This window comes from Canis lupus, chromosome 25 (genome assembly GCF_011100685.1).
Source record: "Canis lupus familiaris isolate Mischka breed German Shepherd chromosome 25, alternate assembly UU_Cfam_GSD_1.0, whole genome shotgun sequence".
Classification (NCBI taxonomy): Eukaryota; Metazoa; Chordata; class Mammalia; order Carnivora; family Canidae; genus Canis; species Canis lupus.
Window position 1 is genome coordinate 31,967,751 of NC_049246.1, and position 13,011 is coordinate 31,980,761.

The 13,011-nt window shown below is 41.5% G+C and overlaps 1 long non-coding RNA gene across 3 annotated transcripts in view; it reads right to left on the reverse strand.

The window, feature by feature from the left end:
* The window catches only part of LOC102155831, a 36,920-nt gene extending 24,859 nt beyond the window's left edge, over positions 1-12,061 (reverse strand). Inside the window, exons 1-6 of one of the 3 annotated variants that reach the window (XR_005378233.1) lie at positions 11,915-12,061; positions 10,619-10,683; positions 5,187-5,335; positions 4,827-4,954; positions 4,489-4,574; positions 2,801-3,111 (exon numbers count right to left, since the gene is read on the reverse strand). This is a non-coding gene — a long non-coding RNA (uncharacterized LOC102155831). Of the gene's footprint in view, positions 1-2,800; positions 3,112-4,488; positions 4,575-4,826; positions 4,955-5,186; positions 5,336-10,618; positions 10,684-11,914 lie in introns of those variants that run through there. The other 2 variants (XR_005378234.1, XR_005378232.1) reach the window with 2 other exon arrangements.
* Between the last annotated feature and the right edge of the window lie 950 nt (positions 12,062-13,011).

A 13,011-nucleotide genomic window follows, 5' to 3' on the forward strand; every position in this document is an offset into this window, starting at 1 on the left:
AAAGTCTGAGGAAGTTAGTAAAAATTGGGCTTTATTATTTCCATTTATTTAAGAATGGGAGGAATATTCAGTTCATCCATGATTCTAGAATTTCTTTTGTTTAAAGCATCAGTTTCCAAATAAGTGGTAAATGTTTGAAACTCTGTAGAGAAAAGGTCTGACCAATGCCAGGATTATTTTTCTCTAATAGGTCATGATTAGTGTTTGAAGTAGAAATAACTTATCAACGTTGCTTTTGCAGGATTAAAATTTTGTTTTCCTGCCTGTATCTTTCAATAGGCACTGCTGGATAAAATTTGGTTTTGAAACTGACTTTAAAAAATTACAGCTTTTCTACTTGTTTGTTCAATATCTCCCTTCATGCAATTCTTCATTAATATTCCCAGCTAAGTAGGTTCACAGGATATTAATGAGTGGCATATTTCCCGTCTCCTTTAGCTAGAAATCCTGGAAATACTTAAAACAGAAGAATGAACTTTTACTACAAACATATTTAGAAGTTTAATTAGCCAATATAGTATATAATTGCATGTATCAGTTAGGATAAGTTAAATTTTGCTATAACAATAAACATCTCCTAAATATAAGAGTTTATTTCTTGCTCTATTACCTATCTAATATAGGGAGTCAGGTGGCTGCACTCATCCTAATCATTCAGGGTCTCATTCTGATAGAGGAGTATGCTTCCACACTCACCATGTGGGTGATGGGAAAGTTACAACATATCACACTGACAATTGAATGCTTCCACTCTTAGCAAAAATACACAACACTTCCACTTCCCCTTAATTGAATAAAAACATAATCTAATAATTTCCAGGTCAATCTGGTCATTTTGGTAGTTTCTTTTTGGGCTTGGTATTCTCACTTAAATTCTACTCTGCATTGTCTGGTACATCAGTCACTAGCCTCATGTGGCTAATGAGCTCTTGAAATATGCTAGTGCCAATTAAGATGTGCCATAAATAAATAATACTGGACTTCTATAAGACAGTACAATTAAGAATGTAAAATATCTCATTAATCATTTTTTAATATTGATTATAGGTTGAAATGATATTTTAGATATATTGGGATAAATAAAATATATTATTAAAATTAATTTCTCTTGTTTCATTTTACTTTATTTATAACTATTAGAAAATGTAAAATGTCCATATGTGCTTTGTGTTGTATTTTGATTGTGTAGCATTTCCCTGGTCAGTTCAGGGTTTTGTCAGCCAGTTTAAGAGTCTGCTCTTTCCCTTCGTTCAGGGGCCAACTCTAGGTGATCAGAGTGTACATGGAGGACACTGAGTGAGAGGCTTATCTGGGATAGGCAGCCCTCTGTTCTCCTTGAGCTTCTATAGAGATAGACTTCCTTCCACTTGGTCTTTCAGGGACAGCCCCTAAACCCGCCACACTTAGCTGAGGTCAGTATTTCCAGCAAGACTTGATTGATACAAACCATGTCTGCACACAGACAAGATTCTCTCAAGGATACTAAGAGGCCCACACTCATCCTCTGTCCATCTCAGATCCATTGTTCTCTTCTGGGCATATTCAGGGCTTCTTTATAAGGTTGACAGTCTTCCTGAGCAACACTCCCAAACTTATGCACATTTTTTATTTTGGTAAAATATACGAAATATAAAATTTACCATTTTAGCCATTTTGAGTGACATCAAGAATGTTCACATTGTTGTGCAACCACCACCACCATCCACCTCCAGAACTTGATCATCTTCCCAAAATGAAACTCTGTACCCATTGGACAATGTGCATTTTCATCATCTCTCTTCCACCCTAAAGGAGCTCAACCCAGAGTTAGGCCACTGGCTTTGTCTTCCTAGAAGACACATCAGGGATTCAGTCTGCATTCAATTGTTCTCTAGAAAATTCTTAAACATCTCCAAAGGAAAACTGCCTAAACAAATACTCTATTTGCTTGTAGACACTGTCCATATAGCATTTTATCTAAACTTTTAAGAGTTAAGTATTTGTAAAAACCATATTAACAGGGAAAACAAGCATAAGCTGGGACTATCCTACATATGTTCACCCTTTGTATAAATCAGCTGTTCTTAAAGTGCAGCCTGAGGATCTCTGGGGTTCCTGAGACTCTCTCAGGAGGTAGGCAAAGTCAAAACTATTTTTATAATAATGCAAAGATAATATTTGCATTTTTCACACTCATTCTTAGGAGTGTACAATAGATTCTTCCAGAAACCACATGACATATGATGTCAAGGCTCTGATAGCTAAAGATATATATGTTTTTATATTCTTAAGCTTTCCAGAATTTTCCAGGGTTGTTCTTTTAGGGTATGAACATGTATGTTTTCCCAGATTAACTCTCTTTTTTTCTCAGGGATTCTACTGAACTTCTACAATTTTCTACAAGCTATCTTCACTTATATCTGCTATAACCTCTGCCTCTACAATTTCATTATTGTTCAATAAATCATTATTTTGAAAATCTAAAATTGTCTTTAGGCTTATGTATAAATTCAAGAAGAAGAAAGTAGATTTTATCATCTTCTTTTGCAATTCTTAAAAAAATATATCAGTTTTCATTTCTAATAAAGCAAATATCGGTATATATAACCTATCCACCACCACCACCCCTGCAAAAAAAGATCTGTGGGATCCTCAATAATTTTTTTAAAGATTTTATTTACTTATTTAACACAGAGAGAGAGGAAGAGAGAAAGAGAGAGCACAAGTAGGGCAAGTGGCAGAAGCAAACTCCCTGCTGAGCAAGGAGCCCAATACGGGACTGGGACTTGATGCCAGGACACCCCCCCCCCCACCCCGAGATCATGACCTGAGCTGAAGTCAGGCACTTAACCAACTCAGCCACCCAGGAGCCCTGGTTCTCAATAATTTTTAAGAGTGTAAAGGAATCCTGAAACCAAAAAGTTTGAAAAAAATCCTGTTATAGATAAATGGTATGCTAAATCTTGGGATTTTAGCCTGTTTAGACATAAAACTCTTTATCACTCTAAAAAAACTTACCTCTTACAATGAAAAGTTCTATTTTGCATGACAAAGGCCAGGAATTTGAGTCTGTTTTCTGCAGTCCATTCTACTTAATGATGTCTTTTTAATGGTAGAGAGGCTGAGGGAAGACTTAGAGAGGATTAAAAATCGTGTCTTAGTAGTTTAGAATATAATTCTTACATATGCATAAGTCATGTTGTGAGAAGAGGATATTTGGTTAGGACTCATGATTTTGAACACCCAAAACCTGTTCTGTTATCACTCTTAGCACTTTGAAATGGTCAAAAGATACCTGAACGAAGAATACAGCCAGACAAATAAACACTTTTGACTGGAGAGTTAGCTTTAAACTCCAACACAGAGCCCTAGCCCTTGTGAAGTGACTTAGGCCACATGATGTGCCAAGGACTTCTTGACTGTACTAGAGCCTCTTACTTGACCCCATTCTCTCTAGAAACAAATGTGGATGACCCATATAACTCAGTGAGACAGCAGCTGAAACATTTTCTGAAATAGTCACATTTCTATCTACATTTCATGATTTGTAGAGCAAAGATGATTCCAAGATCTATCTACATCTCATGACTTGTAGAGCAAAGATGATTCCAAGACAAAGATGACCAAAGATAGGAGGTGGAGAGTGAAGGGGGTACCATTTGACCTAGTAAAGCTTAAATTCCTCCTACTAATGTTCCTTTCCCCAATAATCTTGCTCAAATTTAATTTTGAGATAACCCAATCTTAGTAGCATTCCAACTTTCTACCCTCTTGGGTGGTGGTAGTGGTGGTGGGAGAGTGCCTTACCACTTTCTCGGCCAAGGTAACTTGGTTCACTCCTAGTTAGTAATCAGTTCAGCCCACTCAGTTCCTAAGACAGTAAATACCAAGCTGGCCAGGATCCCAACATTCCTAATAGCAGATAGAATGTGGAACTGGGTTGCAAACCTATTTGTAATATCCTCCAAGAGAGGGCTAAAGCCCCTGCTTGGATATTGCTTCAAGCAAAATGGGATTCACTGGGCCCAGCCCACTCCCAGCTACTTGGCAGGGAGTCAGACTAGTGTCAGTAGAGGGTCTAAAAGACCCCACGGATGACATAGTGACCAGTCAGTACCTTGAATTCCAATGTCCCTTGACCATTGTCATTTGGGAGAAGGGGATATCTCTAGAGCCATCTCTAATATCAGGTCAGTTCTCTTAGTCAAAGCCACATTTCTTCTCTCCCCAGCCAGCCTATCATTATAGTCCTAAAACTCCTTATGCATAAGAGCATAGGACCTAATTTACTACCTCACTATATTCACTTAGCCTCTTCCATCCTCCAGTCCTTGACACATGGTATCACTGGTTGTCTCAGCCACATGGTACCATTGGCTGCCTCGTCCTCCCCTATGTAGGTGGTGGGCTCTAGCAGAGTTTCCATCATGCCTGTGTGACAGAAGCCACAGAAGCTCCAGTGCCCAGGTTCAATGTGTCTCGACCTATGCAGACTCTGGTTCCTCTCACCTTTGGAGATTCAGCCAAAGTTCCATACTACGGAGCACGGGATCCACTTCTCCAGCATTAACTCAGTGGGGCCAAGTAACAAAATCCTGAAATGTGGAGCGTAAACTTTCACCAACAAGAGACAAGATGAAACTATGACTCAGCAGGTAAATTTTTCTCCCTTCCTGCCTCTAACGAAAGGTTCCCAGGTACAGTGTTCGGGATAGCCTGTCCCAAGATGGCCACATGACTATGTAACCGGTTGGTTTCTTTCCTTCTTTTCCCAACTTTCCTGTTTCCCTCACCCTTGAAACTCTAGTGTCCCACACCCACTACCCCCTTCCCCAAGAAGACATTACCACGTAAGCTTTGCCTCAAGTCCTCTTATGATGTAACTTAGACACTGAAAGCCTCAGATCAATTGCTCTTCTCAAGGGACAGACAGAAGATATTGACGGGAAGGTGTCTGGAGCCATACTTTGTGTGCCTAGAGCAATTAAAAACAAGTAAAAGTTTTGATACAGAACTCATCTGTTCAACAGCAGTTTGGCCACTTGTAAATGAGGACACTCTTGTGCTCCTCTTAATTATGTTGTTCAATCTTACACTTTCCCTCATCCTCAGAGCCCTGCTCTTCACTTCTGGTTACTCTCCTTGCCTACCTGGGCCCATGGCAGTTTGTCTCACCTTTACTCCCTCTTGCTGGCCTCCAAACTCACCTTCATCTGTGCTCTCTCCAGCTCAGATGGAGTCACTCAGGTCTCTGGTTTCTCTTCTTCACATGTGGACTCTCATGCCATGTGCCCACTCCAGGGACCCAGAAAGCCAGCTCAATAAGCCTCAGCAGGTGGCCACAGTATCCTGTACCCTTAAGTAGAAAAGAAATATTTAGAAGCACTTGATTGGTAATGTAGGGAAACTTTAATGAGATAATATTATAGGAAATTAAACAATTCCCTTAAATGTACATTTGTTTCTTATTGCAATATGAGGATCAAGTTTGAGAAATGGAACCTATCAAGGAAACCCACCCAGATAACATGTAGCTAGAGTTCTGTCGATACGCACAAACTATCTTGAGGAGAGGGAGAGAGATCAAAAATCGGTGAACCAATTGACTTCTTTGAATCTCTGTCTCTTCAAGTCTTTTCACCAAAAATTTGTCCAGCAAGCATATTATAAATGAAATGCAATGAATCCGATTGGTTTCAGGTTAATCAGTGAAAGATAATAGTGCATTTAGTAAGCAAAGTGATAGCCAGAGATACATCTGCTTAAAACAATAGAGCTGGGGGAGAGATTCGGGGGGCGGGGGGGATGAAACAGGCTAAAAAACCAAAGGGTGGTGCCTGCTGGAGGTCATGCTGCCCTTTAGTGGCTGAACCAGGCCTAGACCCAGGCCTCCTGCTTCCTAGGATACAGGGTGAGATTGGTGATTAATTCTTTGAGAAGCCCAAAGTAAGCTCTCTTGTTGGGTCATAGGACATTCTTATTATCCCTTGTCTGTCTCAGTTTCTACTGCTCTTCTGTCAGCCTCCAAAAACGGGACATGAAAATGGATTTGTTCAAGTGGTGACCCACAGATTCCAAGCCTTAGCACCTTTTTAAATGAGCAAGTGACACAGTGCCAGGCAAGATGCAACCTCCGCAAATGAATTAATTAGACTTTCAAAAAGAGCAAGCAGACTTGCCGTGGTGTTTTATTACACAGTTTTCTAAGTGGTAATTGAAAAAGAAGCACTTGATTTTAAATTCCCTCCCCGAGGTGTTAATTATGGCAGGGAGGGACTGTAGAGACGAAATCCTATGTAAAATGAATCGCTCCATCGCTCAGGACTGGCGGGGTCCAGAGACCCTCATACTCACTTTGGGAAATTGAAAGGGAAAGAGCAAGACACAAGGTGGTAGTTTGTCTCTGGGATCATTAGCCATTGCTATACTGGAGAAATTGAAAATCTCTCTTTTGGTGATGTTCTTCCAAAGTACTACAGATCAGGAGGTTAATATGAATCAAATTAAAGGGAAACACTGAACTTGAATTGTCTTCTGTGTAGCCTGTCGTGTCCCTTCTATTTCTCTCCTCTCCCTTTCCTTCCATCAGGAAAACTTAGTCTTTGGGCTAACTCAATGCCATTCCAGTTCCTTAAGACATTGAAACTCTATACAGGGGAATGCAATATTCTGTTCTCGTAGAAGATGTAAGAAGGGGAAGACAGGCATATGACACAAATGTGAACAGATCGATGGCTCCAACAGCACAAGAAACAAGGAAGTACAGTTGACTCTTGAACAAGTAGGGAGGTGAATGGGCACCAAACTCCTCCAGTCAAAAATTTGCATATAACTTTTGAGTCCCCAAAAATGTAGTTACTAATAGCCAACTTTTGACAAGAAGCCTTATTGATAAGATAAACAGTCAATTAACACATATTTTATATGTTATACATATTATATGCTATATACTTACAATAAAATGAATTAGAAGAAAATGTTATTAAGAAAATCCTAAGGAAAATACATTTACAGTACTGTACTACACAAAATCCACGTGTAAGTGGACAGATGCAGTTCAAGCCTGTGTTGTTCAAAGGTCAACTGTACAGTGTCTGTAACACACACACAGAGTAGAAGATTTATCCACGGTGTTATTGGTCCATACAGTGTTAGGAGACAGAGTCAGAGTTGAGAAGTATTACAAAATCATCCAATCGAATTCCTTCACCAGTGCTATAGTCCTCCTGGACATTCAGGATTCCAATTAGTAAGATTCGTAAGAGTGTGGGTTCTAGAGACAAGTGACACTGAATCATGACTCCATCATGTAACCTTAGGAAAGTTACTTAACCTCCCTATGTGTCAGTGTCCTCAGCAGTAAAATGAGGGTGATGTACATACTCTTTTCATCAGAACTAAGTTCACATATATAAAGCACTTAAAATGGAGCCTGGCACATGGGAAATTTTACCTAAATGCATATTTGTTTTGGAGTGGCAAAGGAGGTCTTATACAACCTCACAGATGAGAGAAAGATGATGCAGAGACACTTGCGGGGACCTGTAAAGGGTGGGAAGGGAGCGACTGCAAGGGACATAAGACAGGACCGAGTCACAGAGGTGCACACACACACACACACACACACACACGATGCCTAGACAATAAGCCCACCTACCCATGACCCAACCCACTTTGTAGAAGGAAAGGAGAAATGGAGCCCAGATCAACTGAGTATTTACACCAAAGACACTGAGGGAAAAAAATGTGGAAAGATCTGCATCTCTCTTAAAATAATTAGGTATTTTTTTGCTATGGACACCAGAGAGAGCTTAAGAGCTAAATTCAATTCAATTTCAGAGACAAAGAATCTGTTTTGCACAACTGAGATTGTGACTCTGAAATTCATACCCACCAATCAGATCAATGAAATCATCCAGGGCTAGCTTGCTGCTGCTTTCCGGCTTTCTATTTCCACAGCTGCTTCCTCTGAATGTGGCCAGCTCCTGCCCCTGCCGCTCCCCGGAAGCCCCACCTTTGCAAGTCATAAAATGAACCCCGCACCTCCTCACCCAGCCTGGGTTGGCAATGACCCCATATGACACATGGGACTGATGTTCTTTAAGTCTGAGATGCCTTATGAATAGAGTGGTCACAACTCTGCCAAACTTGATGGAAGAATGGGAATGCTGGCTGGCCTTTCTGGGATTAGAGGTTCACATTTTTGTAGAGTTTTAGTGATACATGAATGAAGTAATGCATATAAAGTACAGAGTAGGCGCTCAGGAAAAATATATTATATTCTTGTAATTATTATTTTATTCTTTTGGTTCCAACATTTCTGAAGTTATGAAGTACATGCACACATGCATGTACGAGGGCATCTCTATACAGATGATGCGTATTTGCACAAAATTTTGGAAGGCTTGGGGAGTTCAGCTGAAAGATATTCTCTAAGGAAACTATTGTGTTGGACAGAAGCCACCTAGGAAGCTTTAAAAACACTCATTGTCCAGGGCATTCCGCAACTAAATCAGAATTCCTGGGGATAGGACCCCAAACATCAGTAATTCTTAAAACTCACACATAATTGCAAAGTGCTGACAAAGTTAGGAGCCCATGCTATAGTTTAGATCCTTGCTTCTCAAAGTATGATCTGGTACAGGCAGCATCAGCATATCCTGGGAGCTACTTGTTAGAAATGTAAAATCATGGGCATCACCCCAGATCTGCTGAGTCAATTCTGCCTTAGAACAAGATCCCCACCTCTTGAGGTTTTCGGTGAAGATTAATCAGTGGAATTGCAAGTTCCACTCTCTCTGGGTATAAAAGCTTTATCAATCTCTGGACCTCAGTTTCTTCTCAGTAAAATAGGTCTCAGCTCTGGCATCCAATAAGTCTACGAGTGGAAGAGTGTGGTCTCCCACCCAGAAAAAAATCCTAATATCCTTGGTCCTCCCCTCCCCTCCCAGCTGGAGTCCCTAGAGTGTCCTGCTGGGGAGTCCAACCCAGGAGCAACTGAATCTTGCAAGAGCTAAAAAGTATTCCCTTTAAATCAATAATTTGCAATTAAGCGCAAAAGACACTGAAGCCAAGTGGGTGCAAGCTTCTGGAAAGAGGACAGCTGAGCACTTCAAGCCTTCGGAACTGAGAAGGGGGAAAAGCCCAACCCTTTCCAAGCAAATAAATGAACATTCAGCTCCATTGTTTGTGAGGAAGCAAGCACAGGGACTTAAGTGGTACTTGAGAGGTGAAAAAAAAATCAAGAGCTTATATCAGCAGGACTCAATGCCAAGAGCTAATTTACTTTCCACTGTGCTCTCTGCTTATACACTTCCCATGGCTCAGTGCCCCACTCCACCATGCTGGGGACCTCTGAAGCCTTAGAACAGGGCTTCACAGTTTGCCGGTTGCAGGCAGCACCCAGCTCATGAAAGAACTGGAAGCCTGCCTGGGTCCCCTCCCCATCCTCAGCAGCAAGTGTCAGACCGGATTGGGTGAGTGCCAGGCGGGCAGTGCCAATGGGGAGCACAGAAGCAATATAAGCAGGCAGCCAGGATTGAATGATGGCTGATGGATGCTACGCAGTGGTACCTGCAATCTGGGGCTAGGAGCCATCCCACAGATCTCCAGAGATGGGCAGGGGTATGCTGAAATTCTTGAAACAAAATTGAAATGTGCTTCATTTTCAAAGTAAATGCATGCCATGTGGCATTGGGAGGCGGGGAAGGCAAAAAATAGAGTATAAAGAACTGCAGCTCTGGAAAGACAGGAAATTCAACGTATAGAGATTATAAAACAAAACACAGATCTTTTGATTTTCCCCAAAACCACAGTAAGATTAGGAAAGGAACACCACTTTTTATTTCCTGAGTATTAACAAATGGCTTACATACGAGTTATTAATAAATCAAAGCTGGACATCTTGCCCAGAAGGATAGGAAAAGGAATAACGTTTATTGAGGAGCTAGTATGTGCCTGGGTCTAGATGCTTTATGACAGCATCTCTTCTAGTCCTCATAGTACCATTGACACAGATTTTAGCATTAACTTCATTTTACTTGGAAGGAAATTTCCCAGGACTGATTTTCAATTCCAAAATATACATTGGGCCTCACGGTATGTCAAACACTCTTCTAATACATGAAGAAAGATCTAGAGAATTACAAGGCACAGTTCTGATTTATAATCAAGTCAGGGAAGCAAAATTCACAAAGAAAAGGTGACATAATCTGGCAAGTGCCAAGTGCTAAACAGATAGTGAAGAGCTATATCAATACGAATAGAGAGAGAGAGAGAGAGAGAGAGAGAGATCAGGACTTCAGTTTCAGTGGACAGGAAGACACACACAAGTTGATGTTGAGCGGGTCTTGAAAAAAAACAACCAACATGATTTGAAGGGTGAAGAGGAAGAAAGATATTTCAAGTGAAGAGGGCAGCTGGAACTAACATACAGAATGAGACAGTAGACTCCATCTGTCGGATGGTATGAAGACCCCACATGATTTCTTTTTCCTTGAAGATTTTGTGATAATCCAGAATTTTAAAAGTGGCCACTGTAAAGTTGTTGTTCAAATCTTTTTCACTCCTAAAGGAGTTCTAATCCCACAACATAGCAAGGAAATGTAACTACTTGGTCATTCAACAATTATTTGCTTACTTGCTTGGGGTCAAGCTCCTGAAGGCATATCCACTGGCTTGGCACATTGCTAAGAGCTCAGCCATCTGCAGAAAACATGGTGTCCAATTCCAGTCTCTCAATAGATGACATAGAACTGTAGACTAAGACAATCACCCAACTATAACTACTTTGGAGCACAGTTGTGTGCTGGTGCTATTCTCCTAAATGTAGAACAAGGGCTTTGGGGAAGGTTTCAGGCATCTCATACTAGCTAACTGGAGTTATTTTTATTAGTACCGAGATGAACCATTATTAATCTTGACATACTGGTGAAACCCAAAGTCATTGTCATAAGAGGAAAGAAGAAAGAGACATTAGGCAGAAGCTAAACCTCTTTATGGTAGAAGTTCAAGAGCTAGGCTGATTCAGACCTCTCTCTTCTCTCTGGAGGAAGCAAGACAATCTATTTCCAAGAAGGAGAAATTCTCATCTCAACTGTTTAAATTTTAGAACAATCTATTGGACCACCATTCTACAGGGTGGAGCATCTAATGGAACAAAAGTTCACAAGGTACATAAATGCTGTATCTTAATATCAATGCAGCAGTGTAGTATCAATCACACCTGCTGCATTGATATCTTAATATCAGTGCAGCAGGTATGAGGTGTTCCAGGTTCAAGGCTCTTGCAACTTTTCTCTTCTCTCACTTCCTTCCTTTAAGCCAGACTGGTAAGAATGTCTGAGCTGCTTTGAGTAGCTCTCACCTCTATTTTCTCTCCCCATTGGATTCTCTCTCTCATTCTCTGTCTCCTTCCCCCCCCCACCCTCTATCTATCTATCTATCTATCTATCTATCTATCTATCTATCACCAGTTGGGGCTTCAGGAGGGCAGCATAGGCCAACTTCATTCTCATCACTGAGGTACCAACTCTCTTTGGCTTCTTTTTTGCTGGGAGTCTGGCCTGTTGTTCCATTGCATAAAATCCAAGACTCCTATTTGAAGGTTGAAAGAAAAACAGGGGTCAAAAAACTCTCATTTTTGAGGCAGTGTTGCCCTGCCTGATCTCAAAAAAAGGACCTGTAGAGGAGATTCAGCCCAATTACTGAAGTCCAGCACTAGGGCTTAGAGGAAACTGCTAAGTAGAAATACTGTTCCATTGCCTTACTTTGCCTCCCTTGTGGGCCTCCCTCTTTTGAGGGAGACCTCCTGAGAAGAACTGTCTAGACCAAACAGAATTCAAAAATTTCTGAGTACCCTAGTCAAATATAATGGTGAGGTCTTCCTAACACCACACCTTAATTAGACGCAGTCTCCATGACTTCCAACACTCACCTGAAATAATTAACTCCCTGGGATTCAAGGAAAATTGGGGGTTCTATGTAAATGCTCCCTTCCTCTTCTCACCCCTCTTCTGTGACTAAAACACTCCACACACACGTGCGCGCGCACACACACAGTGCAGCTCCACACAAATTAGATTGAGACGTTTTCTGGAAAAACAATCCATGGTTCTGTTTCCATGGAAGCAATCTCATGTCCCCAGTGGCAGCAAATGGCAGGCAGACGGCGGTAAGGGAGCTCACAGTGCCGCAGTGGGCCTTCTCCCTCACCGCCAACTCGAGCAGAATGCACCGCAGGAAAGTGGGAGGCAGGGTTGAGCTTCACCAGAAAACCAAACCTCAAGGGAGGCAGTGAACCCCAGCTGTGCCCCCTCTTTTGGGGCACATGTACATCTGGGCACTCTGGGCACAGCTCCAGCCAATCAGCCAGGCTGATCCTCCCACAGCTTTTCACAAAAGGCTGCTCTCTCAGAGCAGATGGCAGCGCCTAAACCAAGATGGAGGCCGCCCGGGGGGCTGGTGCTGAGAGAACATCCGTTGTTCTATGCAGATGCCCCCTTCTCACCACCCCCTGTGGGTAGATACCCCTTGCTCCCCTCAGCTTCTAAAGCCACTATCCCAAAATGTGGCCCCGTGCACCACTAGGGGTGCACAAGATGTTTCAAAGTAAGGCATGGATGAAGATTCTTTTAAAATTTTAAGTCACATATATACTTACTGTAGTGTGCGTTAGAAGTGAAAACTGTGATTTCATGGATATTATTGCTTAGCCTAAAACTAAAGAAGGTGTTTAAATAAAATGTGAGTCAGCTTTAAAGAATGAAGTAACTGTTGGGAAATCTGAGTTAAAGATTCCAAAGTCCTCTCTCAGGGCTAGAAAACTTTCCCAGCAGGATGAAAAAATTCTTGACGTGACAGGGTACAAAAAAGTAGAGACCCACCAGAAAATTCTCCATTGGGGCCAATGAATGTACTGGAGGTTCCCTTTACCTCTCTTTGTACCAGCGCTTCTGCCCAGGACTCTTCTGAGGTTCCCAAGAGCTATGTCAGAATGGATGATCAGTCTATCAGGTTCTCTTTAATATTGCC